Source organism: Drosophila navojoa, chromosome 4 (genome assembly GCF_054131105.1).
Source record: "Drosophila navojoa isolate 15081-1374.11 chromosome 4, UAZ_NAV_1.0, whole genome shotgun sequence".
Lineage (NCBI taxonomy): Eukaryota > Metazoa > Arthropoda > Insecta > Diptera > Drosophilidae > Drosophila > Drosophila navojoa.
Window position 1 is genome coordinate 13884433 of NC_142892.1, and position 23300 is coordinate 13907732.

At 38.9% G+C, this 23300-nt stretch overlaps 1 protein-coding gene across 8 annotated transcripts in view; it reads right to left on the reverse strand.

Annotated features, from left to right (window-relative positions):
* shep (RNA binding motif single stranded interacting protein alan shepard) overlaps positions 1 to 23300 on the reverse strand; it is a 159348-nt gene that overhangs the window by 133202 nt on the left and 2846 nt on the right. The gene's annotated exons all lie outside the window — the stretch shown is intronic.

Here is a 23300-nt window from a genome sequence, read left to right on the forward strand (position 1 = left end):
CTTCTTCTGCTGCTGCTGCTTCAGCTTTTGTTGCCGCCTTTCATATTTTTATTCTTTTTGGGCAGCGCCTAACAAGAATTCATTACATTTTCGGTTGATATTTGCTCTAGTGAGCATGAATTGTGGCAGGGGGGCACGAAATGAAAATGGAACATGACAAGCATTATTCATTGGATTGAAGTATGAGGTAATTTGTAAAAGAAATGAACAATTTTCAAGACGAGCGCACGGACTTTCCTCAACCCACCCGCACGAAAAAAAGAAAAGAACACCTAATGAATAAAATAAGTGCAAATTATATAAAGAAAGCAGCTTTTTCTTGTTATTATAAAAGTGATAAGAGAGCAGAGCAAATGCGAAATACAAAATGCATTTAAAGTTTATGAAATCGCCTCAGATATTATCAAGTAAGATCGTCTAGATAGTTTTAGTGTTTGCCTTGAATTGAACTCGACAAACATTTCAGCAAATTAAACTTGCTGTGAAAAGTTGCTTACTGTTTCGCTGCTATTCAAATAACAATTGCATGTGGCATGCAATTTGCAGTTATTTGCGTTAATTTCAAGTGCGCAACCAACTTTCATTACTCGCATAATCAACTGCAAAACGTTGCTGCTGCTGTCGACTCATGTGCATAATTTAAGTCAAGTTACAAACACCCATTGAAATACAAATACATATACAAATACAAATAGAAATAATAAAAACAAAACAAAGCGCTCAGCTGCGAACAAGCCGAACAAACAACAAACAACAGCAGCAGCAGCAGCAACACACCAAATAATCCATTAATGCGTCTAATCCTGGCAATTCAGCTGCGTATTTTCATTTTTTGCTGCTGCTGCTGCCACTGCTGCTACTTTTAATACCTTTTTTAGTTAAGCCTTTAACTCAGGGTTGAGTGTGTGAAAAGGGATATTATGTGTTTGGGGCATGCCATGCCAACAGGCTACAGTTGTACCGGGTATTTTAGAGCAATAGAAGCGGAGACTAACATATATCCATCAATAGTTGTGTAAAGCAAGACACGGCTGGCCATTAGAGCTAGCTGTGTTGATAGGTCAGCTAGTATTCATTAGGGAATCACATAAATGCAAAATCAAGAGAAAGGAAAATAGATCAACATAATCGAAAAATAAAATGTTATGTAAAGTAAGAGATATACCAGGAAATTACATATGAGATTTTGCTAACATATGGGAATGCCATTAATATGATAATTGTTCAGGCATGAACATATGAATATACGATGATCGTATACATGCCTCCGACGCACTCAGCGACTAGCAGGTAGTGCGCTGTGATAGCGATAAGGGCCACATGTACGGACTGCATAAATATACAAATGAAGACCAACCCTTGCAACCCCAGAGTCAGATTACGAAGGAGACGAGCGCTGAGCCTTACAAACTCAGCGATAGGATAAGAATAGCTAATAGACCAACGCGGAGTCTTACACACTCAGCGATAAGATAAGAATATGTAATAGCCCAATGCTGAGCCTTACACACTCAGCAATAGATACATTAGATTTAAGGGTTGAAATTATACATGAGTCTGGGTATATAAACCCAGGCTCAGAAGAATAAAGATCAATACGAAACTAAACACCATCTTAGTCAAGTGTATTCGTTCATGGTCCTTCGAGCCGTACCATAAGACTACCAAATATCAAAAGTTGTAACAAGTGTATATTAAAGTGGAAAATTATTTTTTAAATAAGAAGTGATTTCCTTTTGGCTTTCCAAAACACGCTGTGAGTAGAGGCACAGCAAGATCAACAAGGCGATCAAAACAAAAATACCTCCAACGGGTTAAGCCAAAAAGAAAATCAATCACAAATATACAAATACTACAACAACCGCAAAAAGATGATGTCAGGAAAGGCTATTGAAATGCTAAAGAAGCAATCAGACTTGTATGACATCATTTTAAAAGCCATAGCTGAAAAGGATTCACTAGCAGTCGTGGATAAGTTGGTAGAAGAATTCGCTGCCAATCACTCGAAGCTAATTAAACTCGGTATCCCAAGCCATCATGCGTATTTTACCCAAGAACGAATACACTTGACTAAGATGGTGTTTAGTTTCGTATTGATCTTTATTCTTCTGAGCCTGGGTTTATATACCCAGACTCATGTATAATTTCAACCCTTAAATCTAATGTATCTATTGCTGAGTGTGTAAGGCTCAGCATTGGGCTATTACATATTCTTATCTTATCGCTGAGTGTGTAAGACTCCGCGTTGGTCTATTAGCTATTCTTATCCTATCGCTGAGTTTGTAAGGCTCAGCGCTCGTCTCCTTCGTAATCTGACTCTGGGGTTGCAAGGGTTGGTCTTCATTTGTATATTTATGCAGTCCGTACATGTGGCCCTTATCGCTATCACAGCGCACTACCTGCTAGTCGCTGAGTGCGTCGGAGGCATGTATACGATCATCGTATATTCATATGTTCATGCCTGAACATTCTGCGGGGGGCCAAGTGTGTAACTTCCGGAATTGCTGTCTGTGGAAATCTTAATAATATACAGGACAAATACAAATTTGATAATTGTTAATATTAATATTCTTGACGAAATGATCATCAATCCAATCCTTATGTTCGTGCCTGAACAATAATTGAGCAAAATGTTTTACACAACTCAAACCAAAAATAAAGAGAAATGCTTTTCATATATAATATTATTAATATTAATTAAAAAGGACACAGTTCGTTAATCAATGAAACTTTGTTAAATATGTGGAAACTCCGCAATATTATCTTTCTTCTCTTTTCTTTTCCATTCCTTCATTTTGCATCTCTTTTCCAAAAGCATGTCTAAACAGGGTATATCCGAGTTAGTTAAACTTCTGTTCATGGCTCTTAGTACAAGTACTAAGGCTGAGCATCAATAAATTAGAGTTGAAGGGAAGGAAATATGTCAGTGCATGGTAGAGCACTAAAAGACCGTCTATTTTAACTTAAAATATACTATTAATATTCACTTTTCCCTTCCATTCATATTTGTTAAAACTTCTAAATCAAATGACAAAGTCGGCCATACATACAGCAAGAAAAAGCAAACTAGCACAGGGTATTTCCCAGTCTAATACTGCTTAGCTGGAGCAGCCTCTACTTATTTTAATTTCAGTTGTGACTGAGTTGCATAGCCGCCGCCTCGTGTGCAGTTAGAGGCGCAATAAAAAATTAAGCACATGTATTCCAGTTATGGGTTAATAACCCGACGGACTGCAGCAGCAGAGATGCAGCAGGAGCAGAGGCAGGAGAAGGAGGAGAAGGTGTTGTAGAGGATGCGGAATGAGATGAGGCTGCAGCCTAAAGTCGGCACTTAATATTACTAGCAGCACTCGATGCAGCTGCTGCCGTTGCCATTTAGACAGCGACAGAGCGGGAGAGAGAGAGAGAGAGGGAGAAAGAGACATAGAGGGCAACTGCAATGGCGGCAAATGCAAAATGGCGGCTGCCACATGATGCACGAAGCCAGAACGATGGCAGCAGCCAAGCTGAGCATTGAGCATATGCATTGCATGCATATTAATAACACTAAAAACTACAGCAGCAACAGCAGCAACAGCAGCAGCAGCAGCGCCCACTCAGACAGTGGAACAGACCGGGCAGCCGGACAGGCGGGACAGGCGGGACAGACGGGACAGTGGAACGGACGCGCCACGAGCCGTACACTTTTATGCAGGGCCCGTTGAGTGTGTGTGAGAATTGAATTGCTTCAAGTGCCCTTAAATTGCCCTCATTACATAGACAAACACACACAACCACACGCACACACTCGCATGTTCACACACATGCAGTTGCCTGACAGAACACTTGAAAAGTGTTGCCACAGCTGCGCTTTTACAAATAGCCACGCCCACATGACCATAGCCGCCTACCTAATGCTGCACCCTTACACATGCCACTTTTCATTTCCGGCTTGGTCGCCCGCCCCCGCTCTTCAGCTAAACAGAGCCACTCATCTATCTACTTATGTTTTATATTTTATCTTCTCGCTCTGCTTGCTTCGAGCTCTGCTTTATGTGCCACTTTTCATACTCGTTCGCTGAGTACAGAGAGAGAGAAAGAGAGAGAGAGAGAGTATATTGGATTTATACAGGACTCATCCTGCTATTGAAGCTTGAGACTGGCAATGGGGAATATATACCTATATCATCTGCCTTTGCTTGATTTCTTGGCATTGTCTACCAAGAGAGAGCGATTTCAGCAAGTTTCAGAGTTAGGAGAAGCATCTACTGAATCTCTGCTGAGCTCTTCCAGGGATAGTTCTATATAAATGGGATATGCCAGGTTCGTTTGTCAGTCTAGTTTTTTTTCGGAACGAGTATGTTGCCGTTGGCTATGCCCATTAGCAGTGTTGCTCATTTTCTATTTTTAGTTTTCCTGCTCATCTTTAAAGGACATTCAACATACATATATTAAGCATACGCCTCCTCCACCATGTCTGACCCTCAGAATATAAAAAATAAATCTCAAGCGTTTTGTCATCTAGCTGGAATTCTTTACTTTTAGCTTTTAAAGAAGAAAAATTCAAGAATTTTGATGGCCAATTGTTGAAAGGGTTAAAAAGTTGAAAATATTATTTAACAAAATATAGAATATTTATTATTAATAAAATATATTAATTAAATACACATATAAAAATTAAATTAAATAAATAAAAAAATATATTTAAAAAAATATATATAAATATATTTATTAAAATTTAAAAATTAAATTAAATAAATAAATAAAATAAAAAAAAAAATATATAAATATATTTATTTTAAAAATATTTGAAATATTAATTTTATATTTTTAAAATAAATATATTTATATTTTTTTTTTCTTATTTTTCTTTATTTATTTAATTTAATTTTTAAATTTTAATAAATATATTTATATTTGTTTTTTTTTTTTTAATATTTTTTTTATTTATTTAATTTAATTTTAGATTTATTTTTTGCAGTAACTTATTTTTTATTGGCTTAAACTAAAATTTAATGCAATTGCAATTCGCATCATGTTTTCCAGTTTCCACTTTTTTTCCTGTCAAGCTTTAACAGAATTTATCTAATCTATTTCTTTCCCCGCTGAGCACTCTTGCCTCAGTTGGCTCTGCGTTCGTCGTTTTCGCAACATTAACCTCGCTCTGAGGTCCTCTTCGGCTGCTGCTGCTGCTGCTGCTGCTCTTGGGCCCGGGCACATTTATGTTGATTTAATTTTTGTTGCATTTTCTAAGCATTTGCCAAATTAAAAGCAGCACTGAGGACGACAACAGGAGCCGTGTCAGAGTGCAAAGTGAGGCTATTCGAGCTGCATGTAGCCTTAGCCTTTAGTCTGGCTTTTAATGCGGTCAGAGGCCAAAGCAGAACAGCAATTTGCCTCATACTACTTGTTATAGCTGTTGTTGTAGATTTTTTATTTTTATTTTTTATTTCTTTGCTAAAATGCACATTTATAATTTTATTATTTGGCTTTTAATTATTTTGCCGCAGCAGCAGCAACTGCAGCCTGCATATAGAACTTAAAGCTTGAAGCGCTCACTCTCTGGAATTCTAATAAAAATAGCTTGGCATAGCTGGAATGTCGACACTCGACATTAGAGTAAACGAAAATCAGGGAATTGCAACCGGATGACGTCACGAATGCTGCACAGCACTAGAGAGTTCAATTTAACCGTAAATACTTTTCGATGTCTCGAGATTGCGAGGAGTTTCAAATGTTGCTGCGGCTATGCGAATCGAGTGGGGTTAAGCTCGGCTGGCTGGCAGACAGCTGCCAACAAGCAACTAGCTGCAGGCAGCTTGGCAGGCAGGCAGTCAGGCAGTCGAACCAACTCCTGTCCGCAGATCCTTAAAAGCAAATACCACGATGCTTCGATGCTAGTAAAATGCCAGTGGGCTAAAACTACTTAGGGGCATGCCGCGACAGAAGTTGGCATATGCAAAGGGACATGACATGCCGAGATGGCAGAGGGCGGACCAGAAGGAAACGAGCAGCTGACAACAAGAGTGCCAGGAATGTCGAATATGAAATGTGGCCAGATGATGCGCCAAAGTCGGAAACAGCCAAAGGAGCAGCTGCCGGCGCCGACTCTGACGACGCTGTGGATGAGGATGAGGATGACGACGAGGATGAGGACGACGCTTTCAAGTGCACTCGAGTGCACTGGCGGAGCGGGGCGCAGGAAATATCGAAACATGGCTAAGGATGAGGAAGTCGGGGGAAATAAGGAAAATTGTTCAAGTAGCATTCGACTGCCACGCCCATGGCCCAGCTAGAAAAAGAGTTATGAATGTGTATATGCTGGCCAAATGCGACTATTTAGAGTAGCGAGCGGGCCATAAAGCAATGAAAACAGCAGCTGCAGCGACTCACTCTCTATCTAACTCTACCTCTCTCTCTCTCTCTCTCTCTCTCTCTCACTGTCTTTGTCAGCAATTTATTAGCAAAGCTGTAATGCAAAGAGTTTGAGCCATAAACAAAGCATTGAAACACCACAAAATCCAAAATGACAAAGGAGTATGATTTAAATAGAGAGAGAGAGAGTGAGGGAGAGTGGGTGCCAAATACATATAGTTTCCATTTCAAGTAAATCAAGTTCTTAAGCAGCCAACGGCGAGACGTCTGACATCTCTTTATACGATCATCCAGCTGCGAGTTACTTATCACAGTCGCAACTTCAAAGCCATTCAGCTAACAAAGCGCAGCGTTAGCGACAGCGAATAATGTCTGACCCTATCAACTGGAACAGAGACAGAGCCAGAGCCAGCGCCAGTGGCAGAGCCAGTGATAAAGTCAGCGAGGGGGCGCGCGGGCTGGGAAGCGACAAAGACTAAGCATATTTCCGTCAAACACAATAAGTCGATAAAGGAAGCAAACGGAAAAACTATTTTCCAATTTCGGGCAACGAGAAAAAAAAAAATACGAAAAGTGTATGTAGCCAAAGCACAGTTGCACATGAGGTAAAAGAAGTTGCAATCTGCACAAACACAGATATGAGACAACGAAAGAAAGAAGAACGGGAGGGAGGGGGGCTGAAAAAAAAACTATTGGAAATTTGTAATGGCAGCTGAGCCAGCAAAAGTTGCGCCAAAATGCAGCCAGGGGGGCGGAGGGGGCAGAGCTGTGTAGCAAAGCAAAGATGAATTATTAGAAACGTATGCAAAATGGCGCATATGCATTAGGCGAAGTGCAGCAGTGTGTGAGAGCTTGTATGTATGTGTATGTGTGTGTGTGTGAGAGCTTGTATGTATGTGTATGTGTGTGTGTGTGATGCGAATAAATCAAATGTTGCAAATGTGGAAAATGCGCTCGTCCATTTTCTGACCAAGAAAGAAGCGCAGCGCCAAAGATAACATGAGTGGGGGCAGACGAATGCGGACGAGGCGGAGGAGCACGCGAAGAGACTTGCAGATACAAAAAGCGAGTGGTCTGTGCATGTGTGTGTGTGTGTATCTTGACTGTGGCACGTACGTACGTACGTCTTGCGTAAAAGTCACAGCTGCACTTGGCCATGTTTTTAATATGCTAAGCACTCCTTTTTGTATGCATTTTACAACACTATCAATGTGAAGGAGCTGCGAGTGCTCGATGCAGCGACAAGTCACAAATGTGCATATCAATGGATGTGTCAAAAACTTTTGCCGAGAGTTAATAATATACTACAAATACACACATATAGATATGTATATACAAGTAGTATATATATGCATAGATCGATAGAGCAGGGGGTGTGACAGTCAGCTTGTGAAATCCACTTTGACATCTCGCTAGCTGGCAGGCAACACTTCCCAGGCCCCACCCCCTCTCCCTGCAGCTGCAGTTTTTGTTTTGCGCAAAAATCAAATGCAACTGAGTAGCTCTGTCTATCTCTACTCTCCCTCTCCCGCTTCATCTTTATCTATCTCTGTCTTTGGCCCATCTCTTGAATACTGATTATGACTCACACCGTTTGGCTGCGCTCGCTCGCTCTCGCCGGGTAGCTTTAGTTGATGCATTGCCAAATAGAAAATTCCAATACAAAATCAAAAGCAGAAAAATTGCAGCTGCTGGGCTCTCAACTACGTGAGCGTATGCTAGGAATTTTTAATGTAACTGCCGAAGCAAAATGCTAAAACAAAATTCCAGCACAAATAGTTGCGATGGCAAATACTTTAAGTCTGCCAGAGAGCACCAAGGGACCAACAATAAAATAAAGCCAGAGTGCCAGAGTGCCGGAGCACCAGAGAGTTCTCCATATGGTAGAACAAAGGAATCACATTGTTTCATCTAAACTAAGGCGACAGTGTTGAGCAACGAGCTGGCAGTCAATGGAATGTGTTGCATAATAAACATTTCTTGGAGAGAGAGTGAATTAGGGTAAGGGAAAAATTTGCAATTGCATATATAGTATCGATATAATATATGTATAGAGAGAGCGAAAAAGATAGAGAGAGATAGAGCTTTAATTGAAAATAAAAACTGATCAGTGTTGAAAAACGAGATGTGCTGGTTAATTGGATTGTGAAATATGGGCATTTTTATATTTTTTTAGCAATTTCATATAGAAAACATATCATATGCCTCTTTAAATCTAGTTTCGTTCTGTCTATCAATCTCTTTATCTACCTGATTTTACATACATTACAATATACATACATTGCCTATACATATTAATAATCCATATATACATTGTAAATTATATATCTATTTATGTCCATCTATACTTTCCCAACATTACATTGCATTCCCATTTTCACGTTCAGCTTTAAATGTGTGAATTTTACTTACATTTAGCTACAAAAGTATATGGAAGCTGCTAGACATTTTACCGCCAGAATATGTGATAAAAACACATTCATAGCTTTACTCCTTTTAGCCAAATCCTCAAACGTAATGCCGTGACAATACAGAAAATACTTTTAGAGCCATATACAATAACCATCTAATGCGACCAAAACATGAGGCAATAACAAACTGTGAAATCTTCTAAATTGCGTGGGTGTGTTGGCTTCTCTTGCTCTCTGTGTGTGTGTGTGTGTGTTAGCATTGTGCGTAAGATGGAGGTCAATATATATATGTATATATATATATATTTTTTTTTCCCACTCCGCCCTCAATTTTGGAAAGATTTATGCGGAGCACGTTTCATGTGAAAGTCGTCAGCACGTTACACTCAAGAAAATCAGCTCGAGTCTAACAACACCGACAACAGTGTTGTTAAACGCCAAATGCAATAATAGCAAACTTCCGTTTGCCAGCGACCAGCGAACTGGGGAATGCAACAAAGGCAAAGCACTTAGCGGTTTACGTTTGGCGGTTTGCACGCCCAACAGAGAAGACCTCGTCGAAAAACCACTATGCCAGGTTATGCCACGAGGGGCGCAAATGGAAACGAATGTCTGTCTGTCCGTCTGTCTACGCAATGGTATGCTTTTCGGTTGTCGGCATTCGTTCGCTTGAACTCAGCCCGTGGCCATCCATGCTAGGATTATGCAGCATTACTCTCACGCCCACACACACACACACGTGCAAGCACACACTCACACGCACACGCCACACATACACACGTGTAGCGAACGTGACAATTTTCGGACAAAGCTAATGATGTGTACATGCAATGCGACAGACAGACAGAGTCAGCGCTGGGGTAAGCTGCCAGCTAAATACCCTGGACTGAACTTTGTTGCACAGCTGCTTGCTTGATGGACGAATCTGAATTGTTAATGTGAGACAGATTGCTCAAATAGGGGCTCAAGTAAGCCCCGCGCAAAAGTATGCAATGGAATATAAATGTACTACGGTTAATGGCATGCCCACAAACTTGCCAAAGCAAGAGAGAGAGAGGGAGAGTGAGAGAGTGAGAGTGAGAGCACGAGCTTGACACAAAAATATTTGTCAAAATGTCAAAGTTCATCGAGCAAAGGAAACTTTTTAATAAACATTGATTGGAGCAAGCGACAAAAAGGGCAACAGCCAGGCAGAGAAAAAAAAAAAACACACACACACACACAGAAAAAGAACAGAAGCAAGGCAAATCGAAAATGAAAATGAGGAATCTGTGCGACAAAGAGCAAAGCATGGAAAGAAGAAGAAGAAAAAAAAGGAGAACTATGATTATCAACGCCAGCAGCAGCAGCAGCGGCGGCAGTGGCAGCCGAGCAGAACAATGTGACAAGCCCAAGGAGGTGAGTGATGTAGGCGTGTCCAATGGTGGAGGTAGACGGCCAAGGGGACTGTACGTGGCTGAGCGTGTAATAAATTAATGAAAAGTTGATGGCACTGTCAAAGGCGTTGCCGGCATAACAAAATCAGAAAAAATTGGAAGCAATTCACAGTGAGCACAAAAACTTTTTTCATTAACAAAACAAAATTGAGCAAAAGTTGACGGCAGGATATATATAGGTCTTAGAAGGCATATCGTTGGGCCGTTGCCCAAAGATTTGTCATACACACACACACGCGCACGCACACGCACACGGACACAGAGTGTGCATGAAATGTCAACAAATGGCGGCTAGCAAAGTGTTGAAACTTGTTTTAATGTTAATGACTTTTCATTACAAACGCACAAATGTCGAGTGTCGAGTGTCGAGCGTGGGCGGCTGGTGTGGCTGGTGGGCGTGGCAGATTTGTAACTTTGTATGCGGCTTGTTGACAAATTGCCGAACATATATTATATGCCCCACACGCACACACACACACACACACATAACGGACAGCAGTCGACGATGGCCAAATTGAATAAATAAATAACGCATTACGCATACGCAGCGTACGCCAGAACACTGAGTGTTACTTTAAGGCTACGGCAATTTCGTTCTGTTTGCAGAAATATGTGCAGCAGTGTGTGCAAAATATTCATGTCCTTATGCGCTGTCACACACACAAACAGACACACGCACATTTCTCTGGGGCATACACTTCAGTTTGAAGTCTCGTCAACGGCATGGCAGGCATTTCTCGACGCTGCGCTATTTTTACAATTTTAGGTTAAAATACTTAAGCCAAGAGCCAAGAGGCAAACAGGCAGGCAGGCAGGCAGCCAACGCGTCATGTGAGCCATGACAGCAACAATAAACACACACACACACACACACACACACATAGAAGCTGAGGCACAGCAGGCGCCGAGCGCCTCAATTTAGTAAAGCTGGGCTAAGGTAAACAGGCTGAGGCGGCGACAGAGGCTGAGACTGAGGCTGAGGCGTCACAGCGTAGCGAATCTCAAAAGGCTGCTTGATGCCAAAAATAATGCGAATAAAGCCCCAACGTGATATGCAATTGGAGCACAACGAAACGAGCATACACTGCACCAAAATGAGGACGAGTTTAGGCTCAGGCACAGCGCGAAGTGGCTTAAGGAAATTTGTGCAGAAAACTTAAATTAAGGCCAAATTGGAGCATATTAATAAAAAGGGAAATATTTTTGTATTTTACTTTTTTATATTCTAATTTTATAAATTATATTTTTATTTAGATAATAAATTTATTTATTATAAAAAAGAGTTTATTAATAATTTTTTATTATTATTATTATTATTTTTACATTAGAATATATGTTACTTTTTATATATTATTATTATTATTATTTTATCATTCTTTATTATTATTATTTTTATTTATAAAATTTTGATTTTTATATAATAAATAATTTTGATATTCTGTTAATCAAATATTTTTCTCTTTTATTTTTTTTATAGAATTTAATTACATCATTTGTTAGATTTATTATATAAGATTTTCAATTGACTATAATTATACATTCTCGCATTCTTTTTTATCATTAGCTGAATAATCAAATATTTGTCTATTTATTTGATTTAATTTTTTCTTGTACATATTTATGTATTTTTTTTCTTTTACTCTTATGTCAAATGTATTCTCACATTAAGAAGACCCTCTGAAAGTTAAGGCATTTTACCTTTGAAAGTCACTCAAAAAAAACCTCCAACTGCTCGTTAAGTAGCCCGCGCACGAAATGTAACAAAATGTAGCACAGACAAATAATTATTCACACACTAATTAACATGATGCGGGCTTACACTGTGCTCCCAACTTTGCAGTAAAAATACATGCAGCACTCTAAATTACGCATTTAATATGTAATGCAATTAAACCAGTTCAACATATTAGAGTAAAACATTTTCAATTACATTTAAATAATTAATAAATTAAAGCAAAAGCAAAAACAAAATAATATAAATATACATTTATCTAATGTTTATGCCAGCCAACTAAATTGGCTAAGCATTAAATGTGCTCTTGGAATGTTTTCATAAATTAATTAAAATTTAATTGAAATGAACTCCTTAGGCAAATGGAACTTGTAAATGCATTAGATAATAAAATATTCAATGAACATAAATTAATAGCAGTCTCAATAACAGAAATTTTAACTCTAGTTGAAGACACAGTTTATTCATATTATGGATAAGACAGCAGAGAGAACTGCTTTATTTATATATAGCTAAACTTTTGCTTTTCTTTTCATTTTTATTTTTTTTGCCTATCTTGATTAGTTATTTGAACATTTGTTCAGCCTCAAATCGCGTTAAATAATTAAAGAGCATGAAATTGAATTTAATGAAATGCCATTTCATGCAATTGCTAGCGCACAACTTTTTACAACATTTTTCCGACAAAAAATGGGTAAAACAAGCAAGAATATTTTTGTAAATCGGGTATAACTGAGTGCATGCTGCGCGCTTAAGGTTCAATGAAAGTTTGTGAAGAGCGTAAAAGAGTAATATATAAGAAGATATATTATAGTTTTTTATGAGATAAGATAAGATCACTCAAGGGTATCATATACGTTTCAAATTTTTCTTTAAAAATATTATATATTTGTTTTACATTAATAATTTCAATATTAATTAAAGATACATGCATATAAATATGTATATTTATTTAATATAGATGTATTATATTTAGATTATTAATTTTTGTATAATTATATATATATTTTTTAATTAAGTGTAAAAAAATAACATTTTAATTTATTATATAGTATATATAATAATATATAATTTAATAATAATATATATTTATTTTTTTAATTGCGATTAGATATATATTTCGCTTATAAAAATATATATATTTCGACTTTCGACTTAGCCAAATCCATATACACATTTTGCAGCTCACAGAGCGGCACAAAAAAAGCGGAAACTTTGTCGCCCTCGCATGTGGGTGGCCTTATGTGTGTGTGTGTGTGTCTGTGTGTGTATGTGTGTCCAGCAGTTGCAACTTTTTTTCTTTTCGTTGGAAAATTAATTAAATGTTCGCTGGCATTAAATTGCACGACTCTGAACATGCATGGAATTAGTTATCAGCTAGCAAATTCAGGGCACAGGCCAGCTTTATATATGGCTGGCTGACTCAACAGGGCCCAGCTTCAGAGCTACCCAAAACCAGATGACGCACAACCAACGCAAATCATAGCAAATGTTACATTACATTATTTAATAAAAGAGATTTACTTAATACATACATAAATATGTATGTATATATATTCACAAAATGTTAGCTAAGCCGAAAAACATTTGTGAAAACAGTTTGCACTTTGTTTTAGGGGGGGAGAGATATGGCGGGGCGGCTAGGATTCAAGAGTTTTTATGCTGTTAAATTTGCTGGAAACTGGACAGACAGCTAAGGAGATAGACAGAGAGAGAGAGGGAGAGAGAGAGAGAGCGAGATATACTTGGGGTCACACAGTAAATTGCAAATGATGAAACTTTGCCCATCATAAACGCCATTTTATGTTAGCCAATATGGCGTCGTACACGTTTCCGGCCAGCTCGACTCGGCCCGGTCAGGGCAGCCAGGCGGCCGGCCCACTCGAACAAATGTGCCAGGCGTAAATTTTCACTTTTTAGTTGAGCCAAAAGTTTTGCGAGGATCTGGCATGGTGAGGGGGATGGGGAAGAGGGAGGGCCTATTGGCCAGCAGGCACAAAGTGAAATGGTTTTATAGGCTAGCCTACACTAATCGCCATATTTCTGCATCAATAACAATTACCAGCGCCGCTCTCTCCCTCCCTCCCTCCCTCTCTCAGTCACTCTCATCTCATTTGTTATGCAAAATTGTGAGAAGAAAACACAGCGCAAGCAGCACATCAAAACTTTCAACTGGAATTTTTCCGCACAATTTGCTGCTGAACTTTGAACTTAACGCTCACTCAAGTGGCTTTAAATGCAGCACTTGGCTATCAGCTGGCCGTTGGATTGGGCCACTTAACCTCGTCAACAGCAACAGCAGCAGCAGCAGCAGCCATTGAGGTGCCCAAATGTATGTCAGCTGTTAATTAGCCGCACTTCAGAGCAGGCCACAGCAGCAGGAGCTAAAAAAAATAATAATAATGCATATTCATGGCTCAGCTAGAGGTGTGCGTGCAGCTGTGTGTGTGTGTGTGTGTGTGTGTGCGACACGTGATGGCCGCAAAATAATATACAGAAAAAAAAAACGAAAAGAGTAGAGTGAGCGCTATGCGACCATGTCACGCATACGCCACGTGAGCCGCGACACGCTCTTTCACTTGAAAAAGTCCTTGAAACGCTGCCAGAGTGGGGCAAATCTGTGTGTGTGTGTGCGTAGCTGCGCCAGTCCGCCCACCCAAAAGCTAATGCTAACCCTTGCGTTTCATGTCACCATCAACAACTTTATTAATGCATGTTCTGTGCCCAAGATCAAGCGACGGCGATTGCGCGACGATCGCATAGTGCGAGCAGCTATTTACTCTCACTTTGCATAATACAGAATTAAAAAAGTGTTTTATTATTCAGATTGGCTGTAGTAAAATAATTAAAAGAGATTTGCTGGATAGATAGAGCCACTAAAATAAGTGTGGATAGTTATATTTAGCATGTGGAGTGGAGGCGAGCATAGTTGAGAGAAATTTGGCTGTTAAGGAAAGGGTAGTTCAAGATGAAATTTAGAGGGCGTGGCATTTAATGTAGGAATGAAAGCAATGAGTGGAGCTGAGTGAAAGAAAGAGTAAGATGATTGATTGGTAGCTTATGAAACATTTTATACGTTTTTTCATTCGTTTTAAATATATTACAGTCGAGTTTCGATAAGTTGTATCCAGCTAAATTCTTTTTCTGCATCCTTCGAACGGCTTTAAATATCACCCATAAATATTCAGAGAGCACTGCAGCATAGATCGAAGTAGCTCATGCTTCACTTTTCGAGGATCAGCTCAGCATAGCAACTCTCTAATCTCTAATTGGGTGACACGAACCACTCAAAGTATACCCCTAATATACTCAGAGGCTAGTGCAGCACAAATCCCTCTTGTATAACTCGCTATAGCTCAAGCACTCTCTATTATAAGGCCACACATACTTAGCTTATAAGCATTCTCCCATGTCTAAGCTCAGCAATTCCATCTGGCATCAAATGTATACCAACTACACATAAACCACAGGCTCATATAACCTCTCTCATCTATGCCATTCGTTACTCTCGCAGACACCATTAAATATTCTTTCTGCTATTTTACCATCTCACAGCATTCGCTCAGATCTTCAATCTTCATTTATTAAGCTCGCTCGAGCGTAACTATCAATAACTGTTTTGGCATTTATTCCAAATTCTCTTTGTTTTGTTTTTTCGTAGTTTTTAATTATCCTAAGAGTACAACTAACAATCAGCATAAATTAACACACGACTGCAGTTGGGCTTCAAGTATGTGAAAAATAAACAAGAGAAAGACTAAAACGAAGAGAAAAATGTTTATATGAGTCGTTCCGTTTTTTTTTTTTGGTTTCCTATTGGGTTTTTTTCCTTACTTGCTTTCCCGTTGCTTTTGTAGCTGTTCTTTTTGGATCTTTGTGCTTATTTGTATTGGGGCATTTTGCCAATTCATTTTCGCTTCGAGTAAAATTAATTAGATATCAACAAAATGAGCATAGGGCGCAAAGGAAAACGAAAAAATATATAGCTAGCGAGGGAGGGAGAGTGCGAGACAGAGAGGGAGCGAAACAGACAGAGCCAAAAGGGCGAATGCTTTCCCAACATAAATCTCAGTGCGCCTGAAATGGCCAAATTAAGCGCATACACTGTGAGAAATCGGCATGCAAACAGATAAGTAAACAAGCAAAATTATTGCAGTTGGGCAAAACTAATTGCAGTATACGAAAATGGTGAGCTTTTCTTTATAATTGTAAGTATCTCTCTCTCTCTCTCTCTCTCTCTCTCTCTCTCTCTCTCTCTCTCTCTCTCTCTCTCTCTGACTATTCGCCATGCTCTTTTTGAAGGATTATAAGGTTTTACGATATGGTTCTACTACTACTTGAGTTGATGATTCTGGTTATAGATTTTTTACTTCACATAGGTCATATCTCTAAACATTAAATTCGTGGTCACTATATCAGTTTCATTACTTTTAGATATCCCAAAAGTCTTAATCAAGTACATATTTCAAATGTCAATTGTTCGGCAAATAAAGAAAAACATAAACTTATATAAACTCTTCTCACTTTATGAACACGTACAGTCAAGTAGAATTTTCCACTTTAAAAAAAGCTAAGAAAATGCTGGATAAAAACAAAGTCCACAAAAAGAGCCTGAAGTTGAATGAATAATTTATTAAATTGCTCAGCTGTTCAACTGTTTATATAGCTGCTGCTGTTGCTGTTGCTGCTTCTTCTTCTTCTTCTTCTGTAGTCCCCACATAATCAGTGTAGTCATAGCTAAAATATCTGTGCAATTACTCAAATTTGCTGCAGCTGAGACTCAAGCTGAAACTAAGACTGAGACAGAGATAAAGCTGAGCTAAGGTGTTGCGAATCAGTGCACATAGCTCTTGTTGTTGTTGTGTTTAATGAATAAATATACATATACATATATATTTCACTCTCTCCCACTCCCTCTCTCTCTCTCTCTCTCTTTGGCCTAACATCGTGTCATTATCAACGTCTGCCCCAATATTTGTATATAATTTGTCTTTATTGTCATTGACATTAGGCACATTTGTTGCGGCGATTATCTGGACAATCTTTAAGTGGGCAAACAGCTGACGCTGCTAATGACAGCTGAGCCACTGCAGGAGGGGGCTGCACGAGAGCAGAGCTCTCGACTATTGCCGTCCAGGATATTAGATTGCGGCTGACATTTCTCGACTTGGCCTCGCGTGCTGGATAATTTGTTTGGCTCGACGGCAAATGAATGCAAATTGTTTCTTGTGCGGCATTTTTAATGAGCAAGCGAATGACGGGGGAGCAATAGAAATTTCGGATCATGGGTGTTGGAGGGGGCAGCATGTTGCTCCTAATATGCTGGCATGCAACACCTTCAAAACATGAAACGTGCGAGTGTGAGTGGGTCGGGTAGGTCGAAATTTATATGCAGAGCTTTAGAAAATTTTTAATTTGATAAAAAAATATACAAAATAATCTAATAAAAATAATATAATTAAATAAAAAAAATATATATAAAATAAATAAAATAAAATAATCATTAAAATTAATAAATATATAAAATTAATAAATACATTTTCTTTAAAACAATCTAGAACATTATAATAAAATCAAAGTGGTTTAAGTTTATTAACAAAAGAATTTATTAACATTAAATATAATTAAAATATAATACAATAGACGTGTTTATGTTATCGATAATATATCGATAGCTATATCTCTGCTAATACCTTACAAAATATATAAAAATATATAGAATTTCTTAATTTCTTATTATTCAACTAGCAAGACCTATTTTAATTTATAAATTCCTCAACGTTTCTTTTTTCCCATTGCAGCCCATTCCGAATAGCTCTAAAAACTCCAACAGCTCCACAGCTCATAATAAATACTGAAAAAGATTATTTCTAATTCCACTTATTTTCCACCCCATGCGACGACAATCAAAAAGCCAAATAAAATCCAACACCTTAACAATGGATAATAAATGATAATGAGTCTAGCGACGACCCAGATGCAGGAATATTTATAGACATTTGGCAGGAAACGTTCGGCAGGCGGCAGACGGCAGGGGCAGGGCCAGAGTCCAGGACAATGGGCCAGGATACGCGTAATTATTTTAATATTTAATGACTGTGAAAAATCAAAAGAAACAGAAAACGAAAACGAAAACGAAAACGAAAAGCAAAGCGCGATGAGTGCTTATGCAAATGAGTGGGACTGGCAAAAGCGGATGGATGGAGATGGGGGAGAGCGGTAATTGGGGCCGGTCTGGGTGCTGGAGAAGATTGGGCAGATGCGACTTACCACTGGCACGGGTATCACACAGTAGACACAGGGATGGCCAACAGCAGCGGCGGCAGCGACAGTTGGCAGACCGTAGGCGGCGGCGTTTACGCACAGATGATCCGTTTTAAATATCTTTGTTGGCGGCGGCTGGGCAATCAGCGAGGATGAGGCGCTCGAGCACGTGTACAGCGTCGATGTGGACGACGTCGTGGCGGCGTTAACAGTGGCGCCTCTTAAGCTTGTTGTTGCTGCTGTTGCTGTTGTTTGCTTTGGCTTGGCAACTTGGCTTGTTGCTGTTGCTGCTGCTGCTGTTGCTGCTGTGGCTTCGCTTGTGGGCGGCGGTGGCGGTGGCGGCAAAGCTGCTAGGGTCAAGGAGGAGTTGCTGCTGCTGCTGCTGCTGCTGCTGTTGTCTACGCTGACCGAGGCGTTAGCCTTAGAATTTGTTAACAAACTTTCTGTTGTGGTTGCTGCTTTTGTTGCCGCTGCTGCTGCTGCTGTTGTTGTAGTTGTTGCTGTTGCTGCTGTTGTTGTTGCTGCTACTGCTGCTGCTGTGGCTTCTTGCTGCCGCTCTGTTTGCACAACTGTTGCCAACTGTTGACCTGCAGCTGTTGCCTCGCTCTGCTGCTGCTGCTGCTGCTGTTGTTGTTGTTGTTGCTGCTGCTGCTGCTGCTCCTGTAGCTGCTCTTGCTGATTGAAATTAGTTAGCGTCAATGTTGTTGTGGGCAGCGGTGAGGTTTTTCTCTTGATTGACGCAATTTTAATGGCTATTGATGTGCACGTTGATTGTGAATTAATTTCCACTTTTCGCTGCCTTCCCTCTCTCTCACTCTCTCGCTCGCTAGCTCTCTATCTCTGTTTTGCTTTCGCTGTTTGTTTGGCGCCTGTTGTTGCTATAGCCTTTAGCCTCAAGTATTTAATTTGGTTGCTTGCTTCTTCTTCTTCTTCTGTTTGCTGTTTATTTGCTTTAATTACAACGAACAAATTCGAATTAAATTTGCGCTAAGATTTTCATTAAACGTTTGACTTTTTTATTTTTTTGTTTTAAAAACATTTACTAATTATATTTTTGTTTTTTTTTTATCTAACATTGAACACTGAAGAGTTTTTTTTTTTTTTTTTTTTTTAAGTTGAAATGTTTAACAATTATAGTTACTAAAGCACACAGAGACTAAAATATGCAAATTTTTAATTCAATATATTTTTTAAGCTAAGCTTGCAGTTTTGCGCTAATTAAATATATATATATTTTTTTAATTCACTATTTTTTTTTTTATTTTAAATTTTCTATTTTAAGCTTTAATCTTTATTTATTATTATTATTATTTTTTTTTAATATATTTTATTTCTTTTCTTTTAGTTTTTCACTCACAATTTGCGCTAGATTTTTTTTTGTTTTAATTAATTTTTAAGTCAATTGTGTTATTGTCTTTTGTTTATGCACAAAATATTTAAAACACTTAGGTCTTTAAAAAATTTTGATTTTTTTTAGGAAAACTTGTTTTTGTTTAAAAACTTGTAATTGAAATATTTTTTATTAAAATAATACTGTAGTTTTTTTTTTTTGAAATAATTTTTAAAACGTTTATTAAGGAAATATTTTTAAACTTTTTATTTTAGAGTTTAAAACTCGTTTCTTAATTAATTTATTTTGCGCTTTTTTATTTAAACTTTCACGATTTTGTATTTGAAATACAATTCTAGGGACTTTAGACCTTTTTTAGCCAATTTCTCGTGTTGCTAGCGTTGAGCAATTGTTGTTGTTGTTGTTGTAAATAATACTGGTAATTTGTTGATTTATGCTTCTTTCTGGATTGCCCGGACAACGTTCAAAACACACTCAGTTCACAGTGCATTCACTTTTCGCATCGACTATGGACAGAATGTACTCACAATTCGAATATTACGTATACGCCACGAAACTAATTAATTAATTTTTGAAATTAAATAAATATTTAATTTTTATTTAATTTGATATTTTAATAATTTTGTTTTTATTTTATTTGATTTTTTTGGGAGGCGCAAACACAAAATGGCGACTACTTGTCGGAACTTGACTGCTGGATCAACTGGCTCTGCTTGGCTTGGCTTTACTTGACTGGCTTTTGGCTTTGGCTTTGACTAGGCTTTGGCTTTGGCTTTGGCTTCAGCTTCGGCTCGGCTTTGCTTGGCTTTGGCGGCTCGCTTGCTGGCTTGCTGGCTGGCTGACTGGCTGGCTGGCTGGCTGGCTTACAGTTCGCTTTCCGTTTTGCGAAAATGAGGAAAAGGCGTTTAACTTAACTTGACAATCGTCGAATGGATTCTGAATTTCTCATTGAGTAAGGTTGCATGTTCAACTTGTGCCCAGCCGTTTGGCAGCCAGTCGGCGCCAGCGTTCGGCTCCGCCCGATGTGCCGCTCGTGCCAGCCGGCAAAAGCCGTTTCGCAGGACTTTGCAGAATCCACAAGCCGGCGCATGCGTTGCACGCACTAGGCGTGTGTGTTGCACGACTCCCCGCCGGCTACATTCAGCGGGCTGCACAATCGACGGCGTCCTTAGCGACGCATGCAACGAAACTGAGAGAGAGACGGATAGAGCGAGAGGGAGAGAGAGAGAGAGAGAGAGAGGGCATAGTCGAGTTCAGGCAACACGTTTTTGGTTTCCCTTACGTTCGCGTCCAGCCCAATGCCGAGGCGTAACCAATTGAAATGCATTTCGGCCTACGCGAGCCGCAATTACCTTAACAACTTTGCGTTTGGTAATTGTCAACATTGAATTTAATCAGAAATTACGACGTGCTCTACCATTCATAGCCTAACAACTGACCAGTTCCGTTCAGCCAGCGCCCAATCAAATATAATTTTATATATATATTTGTGTATATATTTATTCTTGAAGAACTTGCTCAAACTCAAATATCCTTCACTCACGCTGAAGTTTGAGCAGCAAACTCAAATTTTTGGTGGCAAAACTTAAACAAGAGCTGGCGCATCGAAAATGAGGCAAGCGGGAATAAAAGAAAAAACACGGCATGCAACAAGGTGAAGAGGGATGCCAAGAATAGCAACAATAACAACAAAAGAAAACTGCAAAGAGTTGCTTGGTCAGTTTTAGTTGCGGGAGAAGAGAGTGGAAGCGAGTGGAATCGAATGATAAACCATGAATAGTTAATAATATTAAATATGTTTATATAATTATGATATATTATTATTATTAGTATGTTTAAGACTTGTTAGATCGTTCAGCTGTTTCAGTATATTTTATACAATTTCATCTCATCATATATATAGAGTATTATATGATTAGTTGCTGTCTGAGTCGTTAAGAGAAAGAGAGATAAGCAAGTCGAAATCTTCATTGTAATTTAAGTATATATGAAATAGAATTTGTGTTGCTTGGATCATTTCACACAGACCATCAATATGAGATCGAATAAGAGTTAGCAAGTATGCGTCAAGTGCTTCTCAGAGTATGCATATAAGACTTTTCAGTCACACTGAGAAAAATGTCTGCAAATGATTTTCAAAGACAACGATCATTTCTTCGGGTTTTTCTGTATTTATATGTATTGGTATTTGAGCAGAAAGAGCATGAGTAGAGCTCACTGAATATGTATGTGTGTGCATGTGCATGTGAAAGGGGAGTCTTTTTCGGTAATCATTCACTCATGGATCCTCATTCAGGGAGCGTAAATCGTATCACTCACGAAACGACGCTCTTTAAAGACGAAAGCGGAAAGAACACGAATGTTCTTGCTCAGAGTGAAGGTGAGTATGTATGCTTTTTTGGAGCTCAGCTCGAATGCAGATATGGAATCAAATAGCTGATATATTAAATGATAATAGCAACGGCTAACGAATTTTATATATTTATGAAAACTGACTTTAAAGAGCGCAGACTGAGAAAACTAAATCGGCATATTGATGGTCAATTGTTAGCTCATGATTCTTTACAGTTATTCACAACTACCTAAGTTACTCCACAACAACTTCAAAGCTAAATTCAAATACTCGAAGCCATAGACAATTGAAAGCGCAATGCCTTAAGCTTTCTCACAATACATATAAAGAGCAGAATGATATATATTTATCATATATATACATAGAAGAGTATGATATATATAGGTATAGTAATGTATATATGGAGACTGTTTTGGCCAGGTGAAAACTTCAGCGCTGACTAAGCGGGAATGTTTACAATTTTGTTTTATATATATTCCGTTCTTTATTTTGCTTCTTTATTTTTTTGCAGTTTTACATTTTTATTTTGATGTGGTTGGCATTATTGTTGTTGTTGCTGAAAGCTATTTAAATGGAACGCTCGTGAAAAGCAAAAGCAACGCCATGCGGCCATTAGAGGATGCCAAATAGACGTCGCCACAAAGCAAAGCAAGCAGCCAGAGCCTCAGCAGGACACGCAGGTGGCGCAGGAGGAGACGGCTGGACGGAATGGACGGTGCCATGGCAATGCCTAAAACGCAGCCAGAGAGTTGCCCGCCGCATTGTGCGGCAACATTACTGAATAGTTTATAATACACAGAGATATATGTATATATATGTATAGAGGTAGTAGAGCTGAGAGAAGTTGGGCCGAACAGCTTATAGAATGTAAAACGGCCTTTGTGCGTATTTTTTAGCCATTTGCAGATGCATAAAATATGCCCGAGCATTATGCAATGAAATCTACACACAAATTAGGCAAAACAGCAAAAAGAAGAAGCAGAAAAAGAAATAATAGATAGATAGAGAGAGACAGAGAGAGAGAGAGAGAGAGAGAGGGGAAAAGAAGAGCTGAGCCATTTTTTAGATTTATTTGAGTAATGATTGCAGGTAAGCTGGCAGCTGGCTAAGATTAGGCAGGCTGTGTGGCCTGCAAGTGTCGGAAATTGATATGCTGGCTGAATATGCGACTGTGTGCGTGCATGTGTGTGTGTGTGTGTGTGTCAGTGTGGCATCAGTATAGAAATCCGTATCATTGCCGTGGCAAGGCAACAGCAGCAGCAGCAGCAGCAATTTTCCACTCAAATGGGCCAACGCTGCGTATGACACATGTCGATTGCACTGTGGGTGTGGGTGTGTGTGTGTGTGTGGCGCCCCCTTGCGGCCAAAAGCGAGACTATCGTGCGCTATCAGAAGTCTG